General features: G+C 38.2%; 1 protein-coding gene across 1 annotated transcript in view; it reads right to left on the bottom strand.

Moving 5' to 3' along the window:
- Window positions 1-220: 220 nt before the first annotated feature.
- ROBO2 (roundabout guidance receptor 2) overlaps window positions 221-26,491 on the bottom strand; it is a 941,272-nt gene continuing 915,001 nt past the window's right edge. The window contains exon 30 of the transcript XR_007903157.1: window positions 221-236. The gene's annotated coding sequence lies outside the window, so the exon portion shown is untranslated. The remainder of the gene's footprint in view (window positions 237-26,491) is intronic.

Here is a 26,491-nt window from a genome sequence, read left to right as displayed (position 1 = left end):
AAAATGCCTTTAAGGCCTAGAAAAATTTTGAAGGTTAAGAAGTACTTTTTACTTCTACTGTCAGAGAGATGGCGAAGGTGAAGAGGGGGATGTGAAGCTGAGGAAGGCATCACGAGGTGCTGTTGTTAACTTTAGCCCTCATCTCAGCCTGCAGAATTAAGTCAGGTTATGAGTCTGGTAGGAGACAGGAATACACTTGAGCACTTGATTTGCTCTTGAAGGTGCCTGGGGTCAACCTCAGGGAAATGGGCCCCTGTAGCCCTCCCATACCCTTCCACAGGTGGCCAGAAGTTTGAAGTGAAAGACCGGAGAGATCATAAGGCTCCAGAAGGAAGAGACACTTGCCAATACTGAGAAGTGAAAATTGGGCCTAATCATCTCCTTTTTTAAAGTGGTTCTTGTTGGATAGGATACACTGCTGAGATTTTGGGCTCTGGTTGTGTTTATAAGTTAGATTTAAGAATTAATTTCAAGTGCCAAGATATGACTTAGTTTGAGGGCAAAGTTTCAGGTTTTAATAATTTGTAGTCTTTAAAATTAAAGCCAGGCACCTCTCTTGGATCTTATTTTATCTGAGTGGGAAGAGGAGCTTGCTTATAACAGTAAATTGGACTCAACACCTATACAGCACTATTTTATGGTTTACTGTACATTTATCTTAGTGAAGTCTGCATCTGCATTACATTAAAGTTGAAAGGAAAGACACAAATGAAACTCAAATTCAGACCCAAGCAACAGTCGAGTCAGCTATGGAGCTGCTAACTGCATTTGTATTGATTAAATTTACATTCTGAAAATAATGAAACTACTTCTGCTGCATTTACCTTATCATGATCCCAAGCAAGGCAGAATTATTATGTAAAAGGAAACAGCAATGCAAAATAGTAGGTTCAGGGAGGGAACCCCCCCCCAAACCACAACCCAAATAGAAAAAGCCTCTTGCTCTTTTCATCTCTCACTCTCCAACGCTACATAATTTACTCCCAGTCCATAAGGTCCTTAGTTGCAGTGATTGGGATGATGGATGGCTCTACTTCAGCTGCAGCAAGAGAAGATACAGCAATGTATCACTCTGCAGGAAAAAAACAATAGAGTGAACAAAGCAGCAGGACAATGTGGTGGGCAGAAAAGCCAGGGGAATTCTCTGCTGGTAGAAAACCAGACAGCCCTACACTAGAGTGTGTGAAACACAGCATGCTGGGTTTGCAGTCATTGTGCTCATGCTTGTTGAAATCAAATAAACAGGGGTGACCAACAACTGTGGAAGGGGAAGATCTTTTCTGATTGGGTTTTGGAGCTTTTATGGGAGTAAAGACTACAGTAGATGTGCCATAGCCTAATTTATGATGATGTAAGCTATTTAAATTGTTTGAAAGTGAGTTGGATCAGTTCATGGTTAATCTCTGGAAAAAGTTAGATGACTCTAAAGTTTACCTGTGAAAACTACTATTGCCTAAATCATTCTACAACAATCAATTAAAACATTTATGTTTTAATGCAAGTCAGTGTTCAAACTCAAATCCAGTAAATCAACAATTGCTCTGCTAAAACTACGTAGTTCCTACCATAAAACTCAGCAAAAACTGCAGTAAAAAAAAAAGGAATATTACTATTAAATATTACACTCTTTTCCACATGAAGCAAAAGCACAAGAGATGGCCTGAGGAAATTCTGAATGCTGAGGTGAAACGATTAAAACAAACAAGACACATCCAAAATATATTCATTATTTATGTATGTTTTCAGCAGATAATGCAGTAATAATGAATTAATTACAGCATGTAATTTAGATGATTCAGACAGAATTAAAGTAAAGAAATGTAACCACAAACAAATAAATTTACATAATACACATCACAAAAGTTCAAGGGCACTTTCTAATGCCTACTACTCAAATTTTCTCTCACTTTCTATTGTAAAACCTACTGAATAATTTTGCTGAACTTTAAACAATGAAATTGAGAGGTTTTTTCCATTCTAGTTGAATTCTTATAGAAAACATGTCTACCATTTCTATGCAAGGCCAATGAAATAAATGGATAGTATTTCATCTACCTGAAAAGGGTTCCACTGGTTACTGGATTTCTCTTTTGTTTTTCTTCTGCAATTCAACGGCAATTTACACAAGTAGATGACTTTTGTAAATGCAAATGTGACTCCAATTAACTAAAATATCTGGAAAAGTCGAGTCTTGCAAGAGCAAGAGACGAAGCAAGGACGACACCTGTTCTGGGAATGCATCAACAACCTTTCTGGAAACCCTCTGCAGGGGAGACAAAGGGAGTTTCCTATTCAAGGTGGAGAGGGCATGCATACTCTGCCTGCACATGCCTCCCACTCCCTGTGTGCTGTAGGCAAGCAGTTGACCAGGATTAGTCAGACATTTCCTCTTGCAGATGGAGGTGATTGAGAAAAAAAGGTTGAGCCCTACAGTTGCAACTGAATTGATGTTTTTCTTGCTTTAACATCAAAAATATCATTAAGTACTCTCAAAAGCCAGTCGTACATCTAAAGCTGAACCCCAAAGTGAGCGTACACTTTAAACCTTCATCTCTCTGAGCCAGCTCCCAACATCCCTTAATCACTGCTCAGGCAAGATACATTTATTATTGTATCTAAAACACTAAAATATTAGAACAGTGATATGAGACAAAAGCCCATCAGGAAATAACAATTTTTGCTTTGGAGCAGAGTTTTAATGTACTGCAGTTAAGGAAAGCCTATGGCCTTGTATTGACCATGGGAGATGAAACAAAATATTCAATTGGCAAGGTAGTGCTGTTAATTCTGTACACTGAATAAAGAAAGGTTCTGATGGACATACTCTAAATGTTCATGTAATTACAGATTAGTATAATACTAAATACAGAGAAGAAGGACCAATCTTAAATTTTTTTTGTTTCCTGACTTCTGAATACTGGATTTGACAAGTTTATTTCCCTTTTGTATGTATTCAAGATAAATGTTCATATTCAACATTATTGTCAGGAAAATTACATTTCTGTAAAATTGAAATCTGTCTTCCAGTTGGAACCTACTGATCTTTTTTTCCTTTTTTCTAGTACCCAAATCAGAATATTTGCTTTTGTCGAATTGATCTGAAATAGTGCTTTTAAAATCTGATGGTTAAGCCTTTTATTACGTTCCCCTTCCAGTGAATCAGCACATCTTCGTAAAAGTCAGTACCCCCTCTGGTAAGTATGACACCATATGTTAGAAAATTATTACTAAGTAATTTTGTGAAATCAGGCATTCATAACAACAAATCTAAGGATTCGCCTTCAGCTGATGCCTCATCCCCTCCTGCATCATCTATTTGCCATAATCTATCTGTCATAATCTATTTGCAATGGGTTGGATTCCCTGTAAAACTACATATCTTCCAGGAAAGACTATTCGTGTTCTGACTGCCCTGTGCAAACCATGTGCACCTTCCAAAGTTCACATTTTAGTATGAGACAAGGTGCAGGGAAGAGGCAGAATGACTGTCATGATGTCTTTTCTATGGGAGAATCGAAATCAACTCTAGCTCTACAGTTTAGAAATGAGACAAATGAAAGAACATGCATAACATAAGAAAATATAATATAGATTAAATAAATATAATACAATAAAAATATAATCAAATAACAGGTACAGAATCATGAATGGCATGGAGAAAGGAAAGAAGAAAACAGCCACTGTACGTAACAGGAGATTAAGAGGGCAGTTAGTGAGAGAAAGTACTATGCTATAATTAAATGATGGAGCTCATTGCAGTAGCATTTTTAAAATCTGCTTAGTATATAAACAATAAGAAATGAGATGAAATGAAAGAAAGGTCCATGAATATCTATGAAAGACAGTGGGGTAACTGAAACTTCTGGTTCATCAAATCACAAACTACAGTTTACTTGCAGAAAAATGACAGATTACAGGATTTTGAGACCATGTTGGAGAAATTTTACCCCATGTTTTCTGTTTCTTAAGATCTTTCCCAAAGCACTCATAATCTGACCCTGTCAGAGGGCAGGCCTCATTTGAAAGTACCTTTAGTCTACTCGTAACTGACGTATTTACTATGTCATATTCCTGGAAAAAGGTTTTAATTTTAATGTGTTATCAGCTGAGCTGGCTTCTGAGTGAGACAAAGAATACATTCACTTGAATGCTATATAACATTTCCCCTAACTGAGGAAAAATACCTGCTATGTTCCTGAACGCCTCAGGTTGTTTTCCTTGGTCGCTTGGTTGTTTTTTTTCATTTCAATATGCAGTATTTCCATTTCATACGAGAAAAACTGCAGATCTGCACTGCCAAAAAATCTCACTTTACTTGTGATATGAAAGGGTTAGCAGCTGTAGGGGTTACTAAAACTTTTTGAATACAAGTCCTGTATACTTTACTAGGTGATTGAAGGAGGTCAACTTGGCTCCAGCTCGCCTTTCTTTTATTTTTCAGCTTGTTTACGGGTTTTCACGAAATAGTTGTGATCACGTGCCATGGAACCAAGTGTGGTCAGAGATTTCTCTGATGTGTCCTCAGAGTCAGAAGTCCTGACTGCTGCTCACTCCTGCTCACCTTGCTGTCAGGCACCTGCCGCATCTGAGGGCTGCGTGCAGACACCAAGCTGGTAAAGCCCTCGGGGAGAAATTGGTCAGGCTCCCTCTCTCTAGGTTTTATTTTAATTCCACCAAACAGTTAATGTGAGATTTTAATTCAAAGAGCTCCTCTTCCAAAGAGCTTTGACACTGGGCAGCACTCTACATGCTCTCAAATCCCACATTAGGCTTAATGCGCTCTGAGAGGTGGCGTGATCTGACATGACTCCAGAAGAAGAGGGAGGAAGGAAAGAGCTGATCGAAGTCATTAGTGGGATTCTGAATCCAGCAGAAATGAAAGTCTCACACACTCCAACTGCTCTCTGCTGTCACTGTGATTATTAACTTCATGATAACAATAAGGTTGTAAGCAAATTTGTAGCCCAGCTGGGGAAAAGACTGGAATAGAGTACATTTTTATTCTCTCTCATTAAACATTTCAAATACAACTGAGAGGAATTTTAATATTTAAAAAGAAAGGTTCGAAAGCTATTTACTTCTGTACAGCTTATTCTAACATCACCTCAGCTTATTTTTTCTCCCATGCATCTCTAATAAGCAAATATATGCTCATAGTTAACTCTAGAAATCTTTGCTATTTAATGAATATGGAAATAATTTAAGTCTCTAAAGCAGTTTTCCATTATATCTTCTCTCCTCTACTCCACTCTGGCCTCACTTTTCTTCTCATTCCAACATTGATAAGATAGGCAGACAAAGTCCTTTATTGATATCCATCATAAAAATACAGGATTTCCCCCTTTTCAAAAGACATGCCACTACTTATTTGGCCAAAAAACGTCACCATGTGTCAGGCTATTCAGCTCAACAGAACCCTATTGCAGCTGAAGGTCATGCTGTTGTTTTACTGTATGTCACTGCTGTTTCAGCTGTACCACAGAAATCCTCCATTTTTCCAGCATGATCAGGCAGCTTTGTGAGCTGAGAGGGGATAAGATAGTAGGAGACAGCACTTCGAGAAGGAACCTATTCCCTGGTCTGTGGAAGCATACTGGATGAGAGATACCAGTGAGACTAAAAGGCTGATCTAAGCAAGAAAGAAGAGTTCAAGAGACCAGGGGATGGAGGCTTCTTAGAATTAACAAAGCCACTCATTATCTTGAGCCAACATATACAGCGAAGTGGTGAAAAGAAATAAATATGTAACAACACCAAAATTATTAGCTTAAATATAGTGCTAGTTTTTGACTGAATGGCCTTTTTTTCAATAATTATGTTATTTATTAAGGATAGAAGTACTTTCAGTAAAACCTCATTGAACTTATTAAACATAAGAACATTTTCTTTTATTTTGCTTCTTTCAACACAGTAACAAGTAAGGGAAGAGAAGAAATATTCCCACTGCCTTTACTAAAGGCAAGATTATATTCAGCATAGTCCCTTAATTATCCTTAGGCTAGTATAGTCAGCATTTAAAAATCCCACACAATAATTTAGTAAGAAATCTCTTTACAGTCACTAATTAAACACCAATAGCAGCTAGAGCTTACTAGAAGAGTATAACGCCATTTTCAACCATATTTCTTCCTTGAATATCATACATATTTTATCCAACATTTGGCTAGGCAGGTGGCCAGCAGGCACTGTCAAGATAATTTATGTCTCTTGTTTATTTGAATAATTAAAGTAACAACAGCACCGGAACCCTGCAAGTTTTGCACAACCCCAGCTTACACAACACTTTCTTATTTCTTCTACTCTCGTGCTCTTCTCCCACAGAAGAAATCCCATGCATGAGGAAGCTCCTAATGAATCACTAAAGTCCAAGGAAGCAGATCTTTGTGAAAGGAAGGGATTTCTGTACAGTTAACCAGTGAGAGAAGAAAACTCCCGTAGCAGCTCACGAATCTGCCTCCTGCCCCATTTATCAAACTCCTCAGACCCACCTCAGTGTTTCCTCCTCCTCCAGGGAGCTCCGTGGGCATCCTGCTTCACCCAGCCCTGCTGCTCCTGTGCTGCAGGCAGCATTTGGTGACCCACTGTGACTGCACATGTGGTATGTGTGAACAGCTCCAACTTCTGAAGGACAGAGGAGTGAACCCAAAAACTGTAACCTTGCATTTTTACAAAGAAAAGGAAAGCAATGGAAATCAATGGGCCCCAAATCTCACTTCAACACTCACCCTGTCATGGCTCCTCTGAGGCTACATTTGTCCACACGTGATTGCTTCTGATCCCACCTGGAAGTGAAGGAGCAACTGATTGTGATCTTGGTTGATTCCTGTGACCAGCTAAATTCAGAGCATTCTACCCATTTTGGTCAAAAAACTTAGCTAAGCTAAGAGGCGTCACTGACCATAGGACAGCCAGAGTAGCTCAAAATGGGACTAGACTCTTGATCTGTCTCTACCTATTTCCTTTGTTGTTACCTTTTTTTTCCTAGACAACCCTTATTTTCCCCATGTTTCAGGAGATTTTTCTGATATTCACATGGTACATGGGTATCTCCCTGCACTAGGGCAGTGCTGCTGGCCTTGCAGTACAATATAGCTGCACTCGATAGGTGTTTTTTTATATCCCTGTTACACCTTTTCAAAAACTATCAGATGGTTTGAAAAGATGAGAAAACAAAATGATGTAATAGAAGGTCTTTTTTTTTTTTAATAATGTCTGTAAAATAATTAGGAGCCCCAACTCCTGTATGCACCAGCCAGGGGCAAAGTCTGAAGCAATATAAATTGCTTTGCAGACAAGCACATTAGCTAAAAGAGGTCTGTTTTTCCCTGCTAGGTAGAATTTTTTTGCACCAGTATGGGGGAAACAAACTCTTGCCATATTAATCCTGATATTGTTGTTTATGGTCTCTGATGAATAATGTCCAGGACTCTGAATTGTAGGTAGGAAGTTCCTTTAGATCATAAAAGATTTTAGATTATCGTGTTCGCAGAATTCCTTCTGGTATATTTTTTTCCTCAATATTCGTATCTTGCTGTGAACTAAAAAAACAAATATACAAGCAATCAATAGGTAGTAGTTAATGTGATACTTCTAGTGTGACAGCTTGTTCCTTTTCTCCAATAAAAATAAAGAACATGCAGAGCAGGATTAGAATTTATAGACTATTTCCAGTCAGTCACTCAATTGTAAGAGTCAGAATCTTCTGCCTGTGTTTTATCTCCTGATTCACCACATGACTATTTTTTTTTTGTTTTTAAAAGGTGATAGTTTGCAATTATGCATATATTTCTTTGGAGAAGTCCAGAGCAAAATCAGATGTCAGACATACATAAATGAGAATGCTAAAATATGGTAAGCATATCTGACAGTTCAAAATACATAATTTCTTTGCTGTCTGTCTCAGTGAATTTCTGAAAGAGAAAATAATATTACCTGCTTTATTGTAAATTGTGTTATGAGATAATATTTTTGTTCTACAGCCCTGGTAATCTTCTTGTACTTTTACTACTAGGAAAATTGTCTTCAGTCTGGGACATTTCTTGACTTGAATTTGACTTCTTTCAACATATCAATCCAGCAGCAAAAAGCTTTCATTTAAGTAGGCTTCTCTGCTTTCAGAAGAATGTGTGCTGTCATGTTGAAAACCCTGACTCCATCTCTCTAAGTTTACAACTGAATATAACTGTCTAGATCTTAAACTGACCTTTGCTTTAAGAAAATATATTTATTAAATTTCTTGGCCAGATTTACCTTAGGAAAAAAAAACAAAACCCACAAACAAAACCCAAACAACAACCACAAAAGAAAAAAGAAAAGGAGGACTGAAAAGCACTCAGTTCAGACAATTGGAATGACATTTCTGCAAGTATTTCTATTCTGTAATTATTTCTATTCTATAGCTCTGCTAAACCTATCCTTTTTAAAGTGTTATTCATTATTAACTGTTGCAGCTATTATTGTTAAACTATAAGCCTACTTAATCCCTTACAGAGCTGCTACAATTCAAAGTTGTTTACGTACATATGAATGTACATATTCATATTAATGATAAATATATATAGATTCCTAAAGAAAAAATTTTCTCTAATTTCAGCATAAACACATTCAAAAATGTACAAGAGGAATTTAAATACACATATGGTTACAAAAAAACCCACCTTAAATTAATATCTAAAGGAAATCTTTTATTTAAAAACTGAGATTCTACCTCTGTAACTTATTTGATTCAAATAAAAAGAATTTATCTCCAATGTAAGCAATCTTACAGTTTTGCTAGAAGCAGGCCAAATGCCCTACATCAGTTCAAGACCCTGTTTTGTTATTCCCATTCAGTAAGCAGCAATTACCAGGATTATAGGCTAAGGCTCAGCTCACTGGAGATGATAGGTATTTAGCCATTTCCCAGGCATTGCTTTGGGGCACACAGACAGGTTTTCCCATGGGCCCTGAGCAATGGAGCTTCCTCCACCAGCAGGCACCAGAGCAGGTCCATTCTGCTGCTGCTGCAGCTGCAAATGGCACATACCACAGGTGATGCTCACTGCAGGAGCTGTGGGGATATAAAGGAGAGCAGGGGTTATTGCTGATGGTGGAGTGCCAAAGGTTAGTGAAAAGCTGGATTGTCTGCTGGACCAGGGTAGATAAGAACACAAAAGGGCACAGGAATGGATTTGAATACAGCCACTTATCAGTGTGCCTTTTAAACTACATTATGCTCCGTATAATGGTGTGCTCTTAGTGCTAAAATTGGGAGTCTCCTTTTATGAGTGTACTAATTTATTAACATCAATTTTGTGACACTGTTTTAGCAGCTCCTCTACTTCCCTGAGCCAAGAAGTAAGACACCAAGTCAGCTAAATTCAGACTGAATTCCAGTGGCTCTTTTTCTTTTCAAACAAATATTGCTTTCTGCTGATGTAGCTCTCTGTTGGCTGCTGTATTGTTTTCTCCACAATAAAAACAAAGAAGCACATATAAAACAAAGATGTTTATGATTTGGAATAAATTGTAGCTTTACTATTCTTTATTACTGGAAGCCATCCAATTATTATGCAGAAGAATAGAAAAAGGATCATTTATATACCATACTGTTAAATTTTATATTGAGTGATATGATAAAATAGCCAACTGGGATGGTGGGTGGGGAATGGAAGGAATGCCAGATTTTATTTATGTCATGTTTATAGTTAGCTATGTTTATCCTTTTTTGTCAGTTAAAGGAACATTAAATAGAATTATCTTGGATTTATGGTAAGTAATAAAGCAGATTTTTTTTCCATGAATGCTCAATTAGATTAAAGTATACAGTCACAAGAGCAAATATGCACCTATTTATGATTCCTTTCCTGAGGCCATCTTCAGGTTCCTCTCCTGAGACTGCAAGAATCTGGAAGACTTTGGAGAAAACAGTGCATGTGTTTACTCTAATACATGTGTAAGCATAACGCAAGGCTGGTAGGACTGAAACATGAAGTTCAGGGATCATGAAAGAGAATGGAAAGGTACAAAAAAAAATGTTAGCACCAGACCTAAAAAACCCACCTAGTGGGGACTTTTGACAAGAACTAATGCAAATAAATATTACTTCAAAAGAGCACTATCACTACATGGTATTGCTGGAGGAAAACTCAAAAAGGCTTTGTCTAACCTTCTTGCTGCCATAATTCACTTGTGCCTAAAAGAGTGAAAAGCTTAGAAATCCTTGGTAGAAGGCACCCAATGTCTGGCTGTGTATCACTGGCATAGACTGACAGTTTGCTCAGAAAGGGATCAGTCATCTAAAGTCAAGGGACAGATTTACTTCTCTTTTCCGGGCACATGATATCCTTCAAAACTCTTAAAATGTGAAGACACCATTTCAAGCCACAGCTGGTATCCTTCTTTCTTATTTTGTGTTCTATTTAAGAGAACACCTCTGTGAAACATGGGAAAGGAAAGCAGAGTCAAGTTTCATGTTTTCCAACAAGGTTAAATTTGCAGTTCAAGTTTGGGAATATAGTATTTGTTGTTGTGTATGCTCACATACAAGATAAAAGAAAAAAAAGACCAGTTGTTTGAATCAATTAATCTCAAAACATTCTGTGAGGCTTATAATCAGATACTGGCTCAGTCTATTGAATGCCATTTTTTGATTAGCTGATAAAATGTCTAGCCAGTGCTGTCATGAAAAAAGCAAAAATCCAATTCATTGAGATCATTTTGTGCTGCCTCACATGCTGCCTTCAACATAATTTTAGACTGGGCTTGTTGCACAAGAACTTCCCCACATGGCAGTTTTCTTAAGCAGTGCAGTGACGCTTCCCAGCTCCATCACAGAGATGCTGCCTAAAAGGAGCTGTAGCTGGGAAAATACCAGACCTCCCGGGACCTGAGCAAGACAGGTAATTGATGGTGCCATGGCTCAGGACTCTGAAACCTGCTGTTTCTCCTCATTTCTCTTTAATTCACAGCCGAACATCATTCGTGCCATACTATTAGCAAGGATTATATTGTCACAAGCTATACCTCCAAACAGACTCTTCTTACTGACAAACAAGTGCAGACCTTGAGGATTTTGCTTCACTTTTATGCCAGTACAAACTTCTCTGCTGTTTTATTCCTGAATTTTTCATGCCTCTTTTTTCCTTCCTATATGTCTTACAGGTGGATGCAATTGAGTAGCTGTTGCTCAAAATTTTGTCATTCATACACTAAATAACTGAAACAATAGGACAAGTTTTAAAAATCATCTTGCTTGCTCACTTTGGGGGGAAAGGTCTCTTGAAAATCCCTCTTGCTGCAGATTTTCTTAGTTCGTATTTATTAGAGTGAAACCTGTTCTTTTATTATGGCCTAGGATGTAAGTCGTTGCAAATAATCATTTCAGGTCGGTTTTATTCACTTAGACAAAAAGTGCTACACACTTCTATTATTCATTAGCTGTGAATTACTCAGTGGTGTAACCTTATGTGCTTTCATATTTTATCAATGCAAAAATATCTTTGAAGCTTATGAGACAAGGGGAATTGTGGTCTTCAAACACTATTCAGAGCCAAGGAGACTAACAAAAGTCTGCATACACAGCACTCAAGTGCTAAATGCTCAGACACACCCAGCATCAGAAACTGTTCTGCATGTTACACAATAATAACTTGTCCCAATACATTTTTTTATAATCCTCCACAGTACCTTTCTCCAACTGTACATACAGAATCACAGAATCATTTTGATTGATCTTCACCTTGTCAACTAGACCAGAGCACTGAGTGCCAAGGCCAGTAGTTTGTTGAACACCTTCAGGGATGGTGACTCCACCACCTCCCTGGGCAGTCCCTTCCAATGCTTGACAAGCCTTTCTGTGGAGAAATTCTTCCAGATATTCAATCTGAATATCCCCTGGCACAGCTGGAGGCTACATCCTCTTGTCCTGTCACTAGGGAGAAGAGATTGATCTCCCACCTTGCTACAGCCTGCTTTAAGGGAGTTGTAGAGAGCAATAAGGTCTCCCCTGAGCCTCCTTTTCTCCTGTCTAAACACCTCCAGCTCCTTCAGCTTGTAAATTTTACTCTTTAGACCCTTCCCTGGCTCCACTGCCCTTCTCTGGACACAATCCAGCATCTCAATGTCTTTCTTGTCTTGAGGGGACCAGAACTGGACACAGTACTCGAGGTGTGGCCTCACCAGTGCCAAGGTACAGTAGGACAATCACTGCCCTGGTCCTGCTGGCCAAAATATTTCTGACACAAGCCAGGATGCCACTGGCCTTCTTGGCCACATGGGCACACACTGGCTCGTGTTCAGTCACTGTCAAACACCCAGGTCCTTTTCCACTGGGCAGCTTTCCAGCCACTCTTCCCCGCCCAGTCTGTAGCACTTCCTGGGATTGTTGTGACCCAAGTTCAGGACCCAGCACTTGACTTTGTTGAACCTCATACTGCTGACCTTGGCCCATCAATTCAGCCTGTCCAGATCCCTCTGCAGAGCCTTCCCATCCTCCAGCACATTAACATTCCCGCCCAACTTAGTGTTGTCCACGAGCTTACTGAATGTATACTCTCAATTCCCTCATCCAGATCATTAATAAAGATATTAAACAGGACTGTTCCCAATACTAAGCCCTGGGGGATCATAGCTTATCATACAAACTGAAAAATTATCATACATACTGAAAAAGAAATATGGAATCCCAGAGCAAATTAAAGCTATAAGTAACCAATATCCCTTTGTACCTGAAATATCTACCTCTGCTCTGTGTGTTCTCTCAGCAAACAGCACCAGGGCTGTCGACACTGGCAGGTGCTGTAGTTCTGTCTCCCCTTCCTGCCAGGATGAGGGCTGTGCCATCCAGGGGCAGAGAGATTCCTGCTGAATCCAGCTGATTCCTGCTGAATCCTGCTGATTCCTGCTGAATTCCAGCTTTGTTACAGAGCTCATGCAGGGCCTGTTCAAAGCATCTGCGGGGTCCTTTGCTTTTCTCTGCTGCTCCTCAACACCAGCAGTTGTGGTGCTGGGAGATGGTGCTGGGGCTTACATCAGAGTATTTTAAGCACCTGTATCATTTGGCTGAGGGAAAAACACCTTTCCATAGTGACTGTAAATAAAACACTGGGGAAAAATAAATAAAACACTTAGCAGACCTAGTTCCCTGACACTGATGATTCCTGTGAATTGTATAGAGCACACATCTCAAACAGCTGAATATTCCTGCAAAATGTCGCCCTTCCTCAGAGGGACAGTATCTGCTGGCTTCCCAGATCTTAGTGGTTTGGCCATCGATAAGAGAATAAGTTAAACAGAGGGAAAAAGGTGGAAAAGTTAGTCAGCAAGGGGTGTAAAAGCCAGTCAATATAAAAGTTCTCTCTCCCTCAGCAGTGATTAGTCTGTCTGTTACAAACACTTACAGTAACGGTGCTTTTTCCAAAGAACAATAACCTGCACAAAACTTATTTGTAGCTCAGGCAGTTTAACTAGAAATCTAAGCCATGGGCAAATCCTCTTTTAAGTTTTAATTTAATTTAATCTTCTCCTCAGGGCATGGAATATGCACAGGAAGAAACGGTTATTATATTTTTCATGAGAGAGAAGAAAAAAAAAAAGGAAAAAAAAAAATTTGGTGAGGCTGATGGGGCCGTGGAGCAGCTCTGAGGTGGGGGCCAGGGGGGAGCTCAGAACTCAAACGCCTTCGGGTGAACCCTTGAGAGAAGCTGACTTTTCAGCTGATGGCACCAGAGATTGTGGATGGATGGAGAGAGATCATGAAAGCCAGATATCAAAAGAGAGATCAGAAGCAAGCTATTAAAATGTACATTTATATTGCTAAATATTTTTTGGCTTGCTGAATTGAGACAGCTAGCAAACAGCACATCATGAAGAGCATTGATTGAAAAGCTCACTGAGTTGGGAAAGAATTTTTCATTTCATAAGTCATTTGCTGTAATCATTCCAAAAAGTCAGCAGATTTTTAAAATTAATGAGAGTCATTCTGTGATGAAGTCTGGCTTGATGGCCACTTCCTTCCCTCGGTTTTCTCTGGAGAACTGAACCTCATCCTTTTGTGCCATTAGAATTTTTCGGTCAGTAATGCTAATTTGTTTGGCATGTATACAGCATGAGAATACTCTTATCCTGTTTATAAAATCCCATACAGATACAATGCTTTCCAGAGATTTTAAGTCCAACTCCAAAGGGGCTTTTCTTGGGAGCTGATGCTGCATGTTGAATAAACAGTGGAGCGGAAGGATTGTCATTAGAAGAGGTTACAAAGAGCAACAACTACATATTTTCACTTGTGGAGATCTGGAAGTCTACTATTTTTAAAATTAATAGCGTTATTTTTTATTGATTTATATCCTAGCAGATATTTAAGTCTTCAAAAAAAAAGGATAGAAATTCCCTGGCCATATTCCATTTCTGGTGAGGAAAAACAGGCATTGGACAAAAAAAAATCAACATGTCTGTTACACATAATGGTCATTTTCATTGGTTTCCATTGATCACTCTCCAGTACCAATTTTAATTTCATGATAAGATACCACAATACACATACTAGTCAAGCCAAAGCTACTTCAATAAATACCTGCCATGTCTTTGACCTAGTATAGATATAAAAAAACCCCTGATTTTCTTAGTATACTGCCAAACACTAATTGATTTTAGCAAATTTTAGGAATCTAGATATGCTTTTTCTTATACACATTACAAGCATTTGTTTCAAACTGAAAGCTAACAGGACTTAATCTCAGTAGTAACCTTCTCATTGCAGACAGAAATGTCACATGAGTATCGGCTTTCCACTCATTGGAAGTTTTCCTTATCCAGAAAAAACCTCCAGGACATAACATATGAAGGTGTGAAAGTCTAACAAATAATAATTAACACCTAACATTTGCCAGGTTGCTGGAAATCACCTAGTTACTGATATTCTACTGAGAACCAGCAAGGGTGTAAGAACCAACCTGCCATCTGCGACCGGAATTGTTGTCCTGTAAGAGCCATTTTTTCTCTGTTGCCTTTAAGGGAAGTCCAGATGACAGCACTGCAGATAATGTAAGTCAGATGGAATAAACACCATCCCTAGTCACTTGTCCATCTGATGCAATCTCAGTTACACACTGCATTATCACTGAATTTACTGCTGTCCACAGCCTCAGAGTGCTGGAGATTTCATTTTCCTCATGTTTAGTATTACATTAACAATAATAACATATATTATGACATCCTGATACTGTTGGTCTTGCCTTTTCCTTCTTTGACTTAAAGGACCAGGAAAAATACTGTACTGATTTGATCAACTAATTTGCATATGCATTTTGCTTTGCAAATTATCTCCCTGTTCCAGAGCTTTAACCAGTCTGGACCACAATTCTATAACAGTCACAGCAACTGTTTTGTTTCATCAAATGAATGAGCTTTTCCCAATTTCTATTTTTGTGTCTCTTACTGAAACAAATGTAATTATGAAGAAAATGAATTTCCATGACAATCATTCAGAGTTGTAGTTTAATTTGTAATGGTTTAATATAAGTTTTAATTTCCAAAATTTATTCTGAGTGAAATTCAAATGTAAACAAAAATAAAAGCTTTTAAGACTATTTAATCCGCAAATGTTCTGTTCACAAAAATTAAGTCTTTCCAATCCACTTCGTCAACAGTCTCTTTTATATTTACATATTGCACAAACAGGAATTTGAAATCTAAAAAGTTTTCTTTAGAAAGAAAACTTATAGGAGGATATACCCAAGGGCCTTGGCCAAAATCAACAAAACTTTTCTATGTATTTCTATTTGCTTCTACCTTATATGGTCTTCTTTTTGAAAAACCAGAAAAGAATAAACCAAGAACCAGAAAAAGAAGATTATGGAAATCCAAGCAGAGAAAGCTAACAGAAGGAGGGTGGAAGTGTATGGCTATCAGAAGAAAGCTGGTAAGCACAGAGATGTCTAGAGAACTTGCAGATTTGGGCCAAACAGGATCCTCGGGGGTAGTGAACAAGTAAGAGTTGTATAAAGCTATTTGTAGGATTCCTGGCAGCTGTGGTTTTCTGATTCATCTCATCACAGTGTAGGTGCTCTTCTTACCTCAGCTCAGACTTCCTCATTCACACTTTCTCTGTGAGCTGCCTGAGAGCTTGGGCTACTCATTCCTTAGCAGTTAACAAGATTAAGGCAAAGGTGTGGAGAAGAAAAAATAAAGATCTGCATGAAGGCAGGAAGAAATTGCTGCTGCACTCCTTCCTCAAGTCCCTGATGCTCTTCTTCAGGTGCTGGACACAGACCCTGACACCTCTCTTCCCCTCTGTTTCTTCACAGGCCTCTCTGCTACATCACCGTGCCCGTGCCTCACAGTCACTTTCAGTTGTTGCACCTTCTGCTACCATTTCGACAGTTTTTGATTCTTAAATTGCCAACTTTAAGGAGGGAAACTCCCCCATCTCCAATGCTCTTGCAACTTCTGACTGCACAAATCTCACTGCAAAATGATTTGGATGGGAACACAGAAAATTTCTCTAGGATTGCAAACACATGAACAGTTCTGACCAGGATCCAGCTCCTCCTCATTTCGAGGGCTACCCGCATTTCCTCTTCCTCCTCTATCACATGGGGGACCCCAAGTGCATGTGACCTTTCCCTGCTGCCTCTGCATCAAGTTCTTTGTGTAGGAACATTAACTTTTTAGGCAGCGGGGACATGCTCCTAATGAACATGCTGAAACCTGCAGCATCAAGGCATATCCATGACAGTTCTGTGGCCCTTCCTGATTCTTCTCTTCTCCTCATGACTCTGTGTCTGTCTCTCCTTCCAGGCCAGGTCTCATCACTGTCCCCCCCAGTGCAGGTCTCTGCCAGACACTTTCCTCCTAGACCCCCCTTCTCCCCTCTCCAGCCTGCCTTTTATATGGAAAGCAGCTTCTCACACACTGCTCCCGAAGTTGCTGCTCTCATTCTTCTCCCTACCCGGCTGTCTCCACCCTGTCTCTCAGACAGGGTCTAATCCCCTTCCCTTTGTCTGCACATAGACTGTAAACTCTACATTTATGATTCACTCAGTTCTATATGTCATTGCTTTATAAAGGACCAAAATCATTGCTTTGCCTTCAGAACTATTACTCTATTCAGGTACCAATTCAGATGCTATTTAAATGACAATTGGGTTGACAGAATATGGCTTCCAAGTATTTTAATTTGATTAGGAATCAATCCTTCTTAATTACTTTTACAAATAATTCCCATTTTCCAGCTGGAAGTAGAGATAAGCTTGTGTGTATATATATAGTTTGCTCTGAGATTGGGGAAGAAAAAAAAATCTGTTCCATAACTGTGTATCTGATAAATTGGACAAAAGAGAGATGACAACTTTTAAAGAATTTAAAAGCAGACCTGATTCTGGTAATAATCCCTGAAAAAACTCTGCTAATCACATTAGCAGAAAATAATCTGTAAAGAGTAAAGCAAATTAAGTGCACGTCAGAGCAAGGGAGAAGTTTTACAATTTGGGGGATAGATAAGTGATTATCCCCGTGAGAAGATGGGGTTAAAAAAAAAAAAAAACAAACCAACAAAAAACCCCAGAAAAAACTAAATTCACAGCAGGTGTCGAAACCCAAAGATGATCCTTTTCACTATTTTACAATAAAGATATGCACATGGTTAGTTTAAAGGTATTGGTGAGATAGTCCATAATATGCTAAAACCAGGAAATTGAAATCAATTTTATTTTAAAATCTTTATACCACTTAAAAGCCAGTAATATGAAAAATTACGAGAAACATTAAAGTATTATAGTGCGTGTTCAAGTTTTTGCCCTCACACTCCCAAATGTGAAATTAAATAACTCTGGTGGAGCTATATAAGGAATAACAGATATAAATGTATTGAATTTTAACCATCAACAAAAACCAAGCCAACCATTGCTGTTTTTCCAGGTCTGTGGTGGATGTAGTGGGAGCAGCTACAGTGCACACAAAGAACAGCTGTGGTGCCTGTAGCAAAAGAAAGAACGGGACAGGGAGTGGCTGCAACCAAAGGTATCATAGAAAAATGATATCTCTGAGGGTCTCTCATTGACTAAAAATGATTCTTTAAAGGAATCATAAGCTATATTAAATGCATATAAGACTTGTGTTTCTGTTTTGCTCACTCTGAAACAGAGAAAATCTTGTAGATGTGTATGGAAACGCAGAGAGAAAAAAGGTGACTTCTGCTCATTTCTTGCTTTCAAATTTTTAAATTTGTTGAGATTTCTTCTGCAATTACAGGCAAAAGGTTCCTGTGCATCATGCACAATAATCTGTTATAGCTAGGAACAGAGGTGATGTCCAGTGCTCACCTGACTCAGGTGGAGATTTTTTCCCATGGCTGACAAAGCACGAGGGTAAATCGTCTACATACAAAATTATTTTGTTGTTGCAACACTTCATTCAAATGCATCATAAACATAGCTCCAAAAAGGAGATACCCGCTATGATCATGACCTTCTGATTCCTGAGACAGTAAGAAGAAATGGCACAGGTTTCTTGACTGTTTCCACACCTTCTGTCCTCTACAAGCTGCTTTGTTGCCAGTCTCTTCTCTGGCTGCCCAAGGGTTGTCAGAATAGCCCAATGCAGTCCCAGTGCTTCACTGGATCACACAGAGAGAGAGAATTAAATAAGCCATGTTTGTGGAGAAGAGAGAAGCAAGATGCCACATCCTGTATTTGCTCTGTGAGCTGACCAAGCAAGCACAGAGAACCCTACCACAAAGCTGCTCTGAACTGTGGATCCCTTCCACACTTACTGTTACACTAAGTCAGACTTTTGAGATGTTTGCTTTTCCTTCACTTCTGCTGGGATTAGACATTGACTTAAAGTAATTTTTTGCTAGGATTTAAATTAAATGCAACTATTTAAAATTCAGTGTCAAATGGGGCAGCTAAAATAAGAAAAATCAGAATAAATAAAAGTTAACATTTGTACTGCCAATGCAAATACACATTTAACAGTTGAACCATACAGCCTATTCAGCAAAACACTCACTTCCTAAACCTCATTGGAATGAACAGGACTTAAATATATATGCCTAAAGTTATGGATTTGTTGGCTAATATTTACCTAGTTTCAGGTAGGTATTGGGTTTTGCCCAGTAACTCAGCATATAACATACACACGACACACAATGAATCTTGAGTTCTCTAATAATTAAGCATCTAGTCCAAGTTACTTCATTTATCTCAAAACTGCAGGAACTTTCCAGGTGCATACACCAGGCATTTCCAGAGGCAGTTAGAATGAGGTCCTGGTGAACAACAACACCCCTCTGCATACAGAGTTTTGACTGGAAGTGCACTCTGGATGGGCAAACCAGAAGGAAGAACCCACAGCCCAGCACAACCCAGAGCACATGCCCCTCAAATTATAGAATCATACAATGGTTTGGTGAGAAGGAACCTAAAAAAATCATCTAGTTCTGACCCCTAAATTAGATTCAGTTGTAGACACCTATTGTACATACAAACCATCGGTGACAGATAACAACTTCAATCCCAATGGTTGTGTACGATGCATCTCCTTCATTTTGTGGAAGAATAGATTTTCAGTGCTGATTTAAGAGGAAAAAAAAAAGAATTGGAAATCTTAAGCAGTCCAGAAAAATTCCATACTTTTAAAATGAAAACAACACCACATTGAACTACAATGTCTCTGTATTATTCCTGTTTAGAGGAAGGGACACAGGAGCCAAATTTGAACTGTTTTGTTTTTTCTTGCTAAACAAGCCCTGACACTGTCCAAAAATTGAAGTTAAGACACATAACCATACACATATATCTATACATACCACATTTTGTATTTAATATATAAAGACATAATCAGATAGATTTGCATTTTGGTTATCTTGCTATATGGTAGATGTGTTTGGTTACATATCCTGCAAGGCAACAAAAGCAAAAAATTAGTTCAGCAAGTCAGTCATTGAAAGAAAGTGTGAGCATATAATTTCAGTTTTTCTCTTTTCTCCAGCAGGTTTCAGCACACTGAGACAGTTTCACATGTTCTTCGGACTCCTAAAATGGCTTCAATACAACCTGACACAGACAATTTCCCTCTAACAATAAAGGAAATCAAAATACATAATGCAGAATCATTCAGAGCTGCCAGGATTTTAAAATCCCATGCCCTTTAAGAAACTTTCAAAATAAATGAAATGTTTTATTAATTCTAACAGCTTAATGTACAGAACTAATAGAGGTGTAGTCCATTCATCATAAAAATCTTTGTCTTCTCCCATAATGCATTAATTTCTTTATACAGACAGATTGCATGGCTATGTTTGTGTGACACTTTTTTCCCACTCAGATCAATTCTAAGACCTCTGAACTAAAGAAAATCATCTTTCTAAATGGAATACTAATTTTAGCTAAGCTGCTTTTGAAGACTACGCCCTTTAAAAAAAAGCCAAAGCTCCATACAAAAGGTAGGGAGAAGAGGGAGAGTGTAGCTGATGAAATGCAAATGAGGCTTTTCTCAGACAGCTGGCTGCTTTGGGATGACATGTGTGATGAATGGCTCTTAAAACATGAGCAGGCATCAAGCTCCAATTCAGTGTCAGACTGGCAGAAACAGCAGCATTACTGGATGCTTCCTTTAATTAATGCAACACTTCTGCATTAGTCCGGACACTGCCGATAAATGGGAAAGAACTGATATCAGTGGTAATATCAGAAATCTTTCAACCTTGAAGCTGGGCTGCATTAGCCAAAAGCTGCGGTATCGTAAAAGGTTTAATTGTATTTGTAATGTACCAGTGCACCATGACAAAAATGGGAGATAGTGTAGGCAGGACAGAGTAAGCCAGTGATAAATGAGTGTGAGTGAGCGATTATAAAGCAAGGAGGAGTGTGAAAACAGACAATAGACAGCAGAGGCGAAGGGGGCAGGAATGGGGGGTTATGATAGCAACAGCTACTCTAATGTGAAAAGCAGGTAACGAGGGAAACCTGGTTATAGTTTTGAGCTGGGCTACAAGCACAAAGCAGTTTAACATAAATCTTCCCCACTAAATAGGTTTCATTGACAAAAGTGAGATTTACCACTCTGCCTACTTCTAGCAGGACTTCATGGGGAAGGCTTCATGAGCCAGTTATCTGCTACAAAGCATTACAACTCACTAAATCAAACACACAGCAGAGGGTTTTCTATTAATTGCATACCAATATAATAGGATACACACACTGTTCATCCATTGTGCTTAGAATTATGCTTTCTGCCACAACACACCATAAAACTCCCATGCAATTTTTATGCTGTCACATAGTCAGCAAGTATATGTAATAACAGCAGTAGCAGCTTTCTTGAGATTATTTGAAAATAAAGACTAATCTTCCATTGAAAGTATAAGAGCCTTTCACACGGAGAGGCTACAAAGAATTCATGTGCAAGGTGTTCATGTTTTGTGTTTGCCATCAATTGCAAACATTTCTAAAGACTCCATCTTCCTAGCAGGTAGGGCTAAGGCACATAATTAAGATTAACAACAAGTTCTGGTGAGGTTCTTGAAAATGGCCTATGCTCAGTGTTTCTGAGAAAGGTGAAGTATTCCTGTAATGTACTCAGAGTGATTTGCTGGTTCTTAATGACACCTTTATTCAAGTGGTGGCCTTTTGAAACCAGTCCAGTTGTTCTCTCCCTTTTTCGTGCACACAACAGGTGCACACAACGTGCACCAAATATTGGCTGTGTAGTTTCAAAACTCGGGTTTTTTCTCTCATTTTAAATAAACTTTGTTCTATGAAGACAAAAAAAACCAAACCTGTTGCTTTTTAAAATGAATGCAAGGATGAATTATTGTCAATGCTTATTTTCAGACATGAGGAGAAAGCAAAGAAAGAGAGAGCCATCAGAGAAAGAAACATTTTCAGGCATCAAAACCAGATGCTGAAAATATGTAATATGACACATAGAAGACTTCTTTGACCACAGTATAGGAAAATAAAGTTATTTTTTAGAATTTGTATGAATGCTTTTCTCATTGTATTAGACCACAGGTGACAGACAGTCTATCAGTTAGGAAAATTATATATATATATATATGTGTCTGTTTCCCTGAACTGAGGCTAAAGACATTAAAACATCCTTTTATACTTTTTTTCTCAAGTGTAACACACTTTCTTAAACATAAAGGACTGTAGAAAAAGATCAAAATATAGATATTTAAGTAATTCTTTTTAGTCCATTTATAAATATTTTTCCTTATTAAAATATTTCTGTATTAAGATTATTGTGCACATATATGTTTTGATACTAATAGAAATGTCTGAATGGAAGGTAAGCTGGCCAGTGTTTGGCACAAAAGTTTTGCCCAGGGAAAAGGGGATTAGCAGGTCAGTGGTTTTGTTTGTTGCTTGATACATCATTTTCGTAAAATCTTTTAAGTTTGGTTTTAAATTCTGTGCCTTGGGCAAAAACACAGCTACCATGGTTCCAAAATACCTCTGTAGCTCCAGAAAGTTAATTCAAACCAGCCCAATCAGCAGAGGAGTTCAATGGGGAAGAGAGTTAAAGAGGTTGGGATCAATTTGGGTTTTTTTTTTAAGATATCTCCAAACAAATTTAAAAAAAACCAACAAAACAAAAAACAAACAACATATTAAAAAAAAATCCCCGCACCCACAGGCCTCATAAATTACCAAACTTTACAGAAATGCTCCTTACCAGCCATCTTTTCAGAATAATAACTTAGCATAGAACTGGCAACAGTGGGGCTGGTGTTTACCTTGTGCCTGTTTACTTCCAAGGCCTTGTAGGTATCCCAACAATTTATAATCCATGATGCAAAGTGCCCTGTCATATCAGAAACCTTCCCAGTGATGTAGGGAAGGCAACAGTCTACCCACTTTCACAATTTTGCAATAGAAAATTCCATTATAATGCATTGATTGAATTCCACTGTTTCTGGAATTTTTTGCATAGTCATGACCTAGCTTTGCTCAAAGTTGGCAGTCAGCACTTACTGTAAGGTATCTCCATTCAGATGGTCCATTTTCATTCTTAACTCCCCACATTCCTGTAATACAGTTTAGCTCCTATATTATTTACAAAATGCTTTACCACAGGATAAGAGATTACTATCCAACCATTCTCTTCAGACCACGTACTTCCCCTTTCCCTCCCTCACGCATCTAATATTTAATGTACAGGACAAAGCATTTATTTATATTAAATGAGAGATGCCATCAGATGTGAGGGCTTCATGCTCAGCCAGGATTGGGTAATGATATGCTTACTCATGCTTACTACATTAGGAAGTTTTAATAGCACTACACGAGGATCAGGTGCTAATCATTGGAACAGCATCAGATCACAGTCCAGAATCTGGCTCACTCCTTCTGCAGAGCAGCTATTCAGTGCTGATGACCGAATTCTATCCATCTCTGAAAATTCAGGAGGACAAAATAATAAGAGGAAGAGAATTTAAAAGGTCCCTAACTGTATGGTTGCATGTCCAGAGGAAGGCCATCAGCTAATTGTCCCTGCACTCAGTGCTGGCTGTGCAGATAGCTCCTAAACAGTGCCCCATTGTGCTCCTCTCTCGTGGGATTTTACTTGGACAGTGTTTTCCACTAATGGATGCTGGTCATGAACAAACAGCTATAAATCACTTTGGCCAAGTTAACCCGAAGACATGTGCCAAATTCTAGTGTCAAACTGTCTAACACGCATTTCCTAATAAATAGAAATGTTTTTTAACAGAAAACAAACAACCAGCAACACGGGCTAGGGTGAAATCATCCAACTGCCAGGACAGACCCAGATGGCTCTGGATTTCCTGGTACAGTCCAGAGCTCCACTGATCTGCCACAGTGAGCCCAGCCCCGAGCAGTTATGGAGGGACACATGCCCTTGCTGTTCTGCTAAAAAAAAGCACAGAAGTGTGATCAAGCACAAGAAACTTTGATGAAAGAGAAATATCCTAAAGATGAAGTGTTTATAGTAAACATTTTGATATAACAATTCCATGCAGGAACAAGATGTATGTATATATATAAAGTACATGGTTTGCGTAATAAATATTTTTAAGACTGTGCTGTCATTATTGACCAATCCCCTAGTTCCCTGAGATCTAATGGTAGGATGTAAAAATGATCTTTATAACCCAGTTATATGACCTATAATATTCAATACTGAGAAGATGCCAGGAGTCCAGCTTAAGTGACTTTCAAAGAACATATAATCTGACAAGTGTGGGCTGAATCAGTTTGGGGGCAGAAGTTTTGAAGAAAAGTTTCCAAGATTATTTTAATGGCAGATGTTAGAAAACATAGACTTTCCTGTGTATTTAAAAATTATAGGCCAGGCACCCAATCAAGAAACTGGCCCTGTTTTCACTGTACCACTGCCTAAGACAAGCTAAAAACTAAAAGGAATGTGGTATTTTATTAGTTCAAACAGTGTTAGATTTTTATATATTTTATGCTTCAGACACAACAGATATTGGAATCATTATAAATGGAGCCTGCATTTGGGTGGATGATGACATTTAGAGCAAGCCACATTTCAGTTGGAGCTTCATCATGAAAATTTGGATGGAAAGCTTTCATGAAAGCTCAAAAGCTTTTCAACAAAAAGGAGGCAGAGAGAAGTATAACTGAATACCTAAAACTCCTTTAAACAGGAATATAGTAATTGATAAATCCTTTGGAGCAGATGGTCTTCTAGCTGATTTAAGAGATATGAGGTCCCTGGGAGCAATTGCTCCTGGAACATCAACAACTAATTCCCATTCTTCACATGTTCCAAATTCTGCATTCTCTGGAATGCTGCTAATTGTTTTACGTTGGCTCTGTTCTCAAGAGAAACCTAAATAATTTCATTTCACTAAGAAGTTTATTCCTCAATCACCGGAACAATTGAATTTTGCATTTGAAACTAAATTTTCTATGTTCTACTTATTGACCATTTTACATGCTTGGGTAACCACACTGAAATTATTTTGAAGGAAATCAGAGAAATACGCCACGGTTGAACCACTTGTGTAACGCACAGATGATTTCGCGCTACCCTTGTCTCCCCAGAAGAAATTAGTCAGAGCAGATATGGGATGTGTGTTGCAAAAGGTGATGTGAGTCAGAGTACACTGAAATGGAAATCAAAAAACCTGGTAGTTGGCCCGTTAGTAGTTATTTCACTTCTTTATACACATTTTTATTTAGATCATAGCCTCTTTTTGGACAAGGACTGCCTTGTGCCATGTGTTCATACAGTGCTTTCCACAGTTCTGTCCTTATATCAGATCTCTGGATGTTATTTAAATAGAAATAAACAAGATCATGAAACACAACATAGGTAATAATGTTATCATAATTTACCATTTCTTTCTCTTTCTGCATGGCCTGAAAATGTCCTGGGTCTAAAATCCATCCACAATTTTGCCAGAGGACGGCACAAAAAAATCGACTGCTTTTACCACACAAACAGGATAATCAAACTCAGATACTGAAATCAAGACTCAAATAGACATTTCTTTTGTTTTAAGCAGTTAGCCTAATCCCTCCTTAGCAAAGAAGAGGCATGAACCAACAGGCAATCAAAACTGAAATGGGTAGTTTACTTGGTTTAGTTAACAAAGCACCTTTTACCTTCTAAGAGAATTCTTATTACCAAGATTACTGCTGTTGTTATTTTTCTTTAACAAGCCCATTTTGACAAAACATTACCTGACAGACAGCACTTGCAAAATATAATAAATTTATAAGTCATCTTTATTATGATAGTTTCACACCTTGCTTGGCATAAAAAACCACTGTGCTCTCATAGTACTACTCCATCCATTTTAAGACTAATCCATCTGCATTGTACATCATTGCATTATATGCTTCATTACACTGTAACTGTAAAAAGGAAAATTAAGGTGTGATAAGACCTAAACACCTTCATAACAATTTCAAGTCTGTAAGACGTAATTGTCAATTACAACACACATTCACTTCAAATAATAGCCCATTAGAAAAAAAAAACAAACACTGTGCCTGCTTTAGAGGTTTTCTTTTGTTTTTGCCTCAGGTTTTAACTAAGTCCCTATCCTAGTTACAGTTAATTGGAACTAAGTGGAAAAAAAAAAAATCGGCATTTTTCTGCATCTTTTTCTCCCAGGATTTTTGTCATCCCAAAATTTCAAGGTCAAAGAAATGCAAAAACTCAGAAGAGGAAATTAATTACTCAGTTGAGATGATCTGCAATGCACAGTGACTAATCTAAAGAACAGAATGTTTAAAATTTGGTCAACTTTTAGCAAATGTCTTATTCATTGCAAGACTGAATAACATTCTTTTTCATCAATTAGGAGAGAAGTACTATTCCAAAGAGAAATTTCCTTTAATTCCAAATAAACAATAGTTTGGAAAAAGATGGGCCTCCGATTATTTTCAGTGGTGTGATATCTGACAGCTGGCCTAGACTGAGAAAATCCTGGTCAAGAAGTTCACTCAGTCTTTAAGTAACCTTCAAAAGCTCCAAAACATTCAGCAGCCCTGAACTGTTCTTC

Source organism: Manacus candei, unplaced genomic scaffold (genome assembly GCF_025592945.1).
Source record: "Manacus candei isolate 608988 ecotype Guabito, Panama unplaced genomic scaffold, ASM2559294v1 h1tg000014l, whole genome shotgun sequence".
Taxonomy (NCBI): Eukaryota; Metazoa; Chordata; class Aves; order Passeriformes; family Pipridae; genus Manacus; species Manacus candei.
The sequence above is the reverse complement of the archived record's forward strand: the minus strand, read 5'-3'. Positions and strand labels throughout refer to the sequence as shown.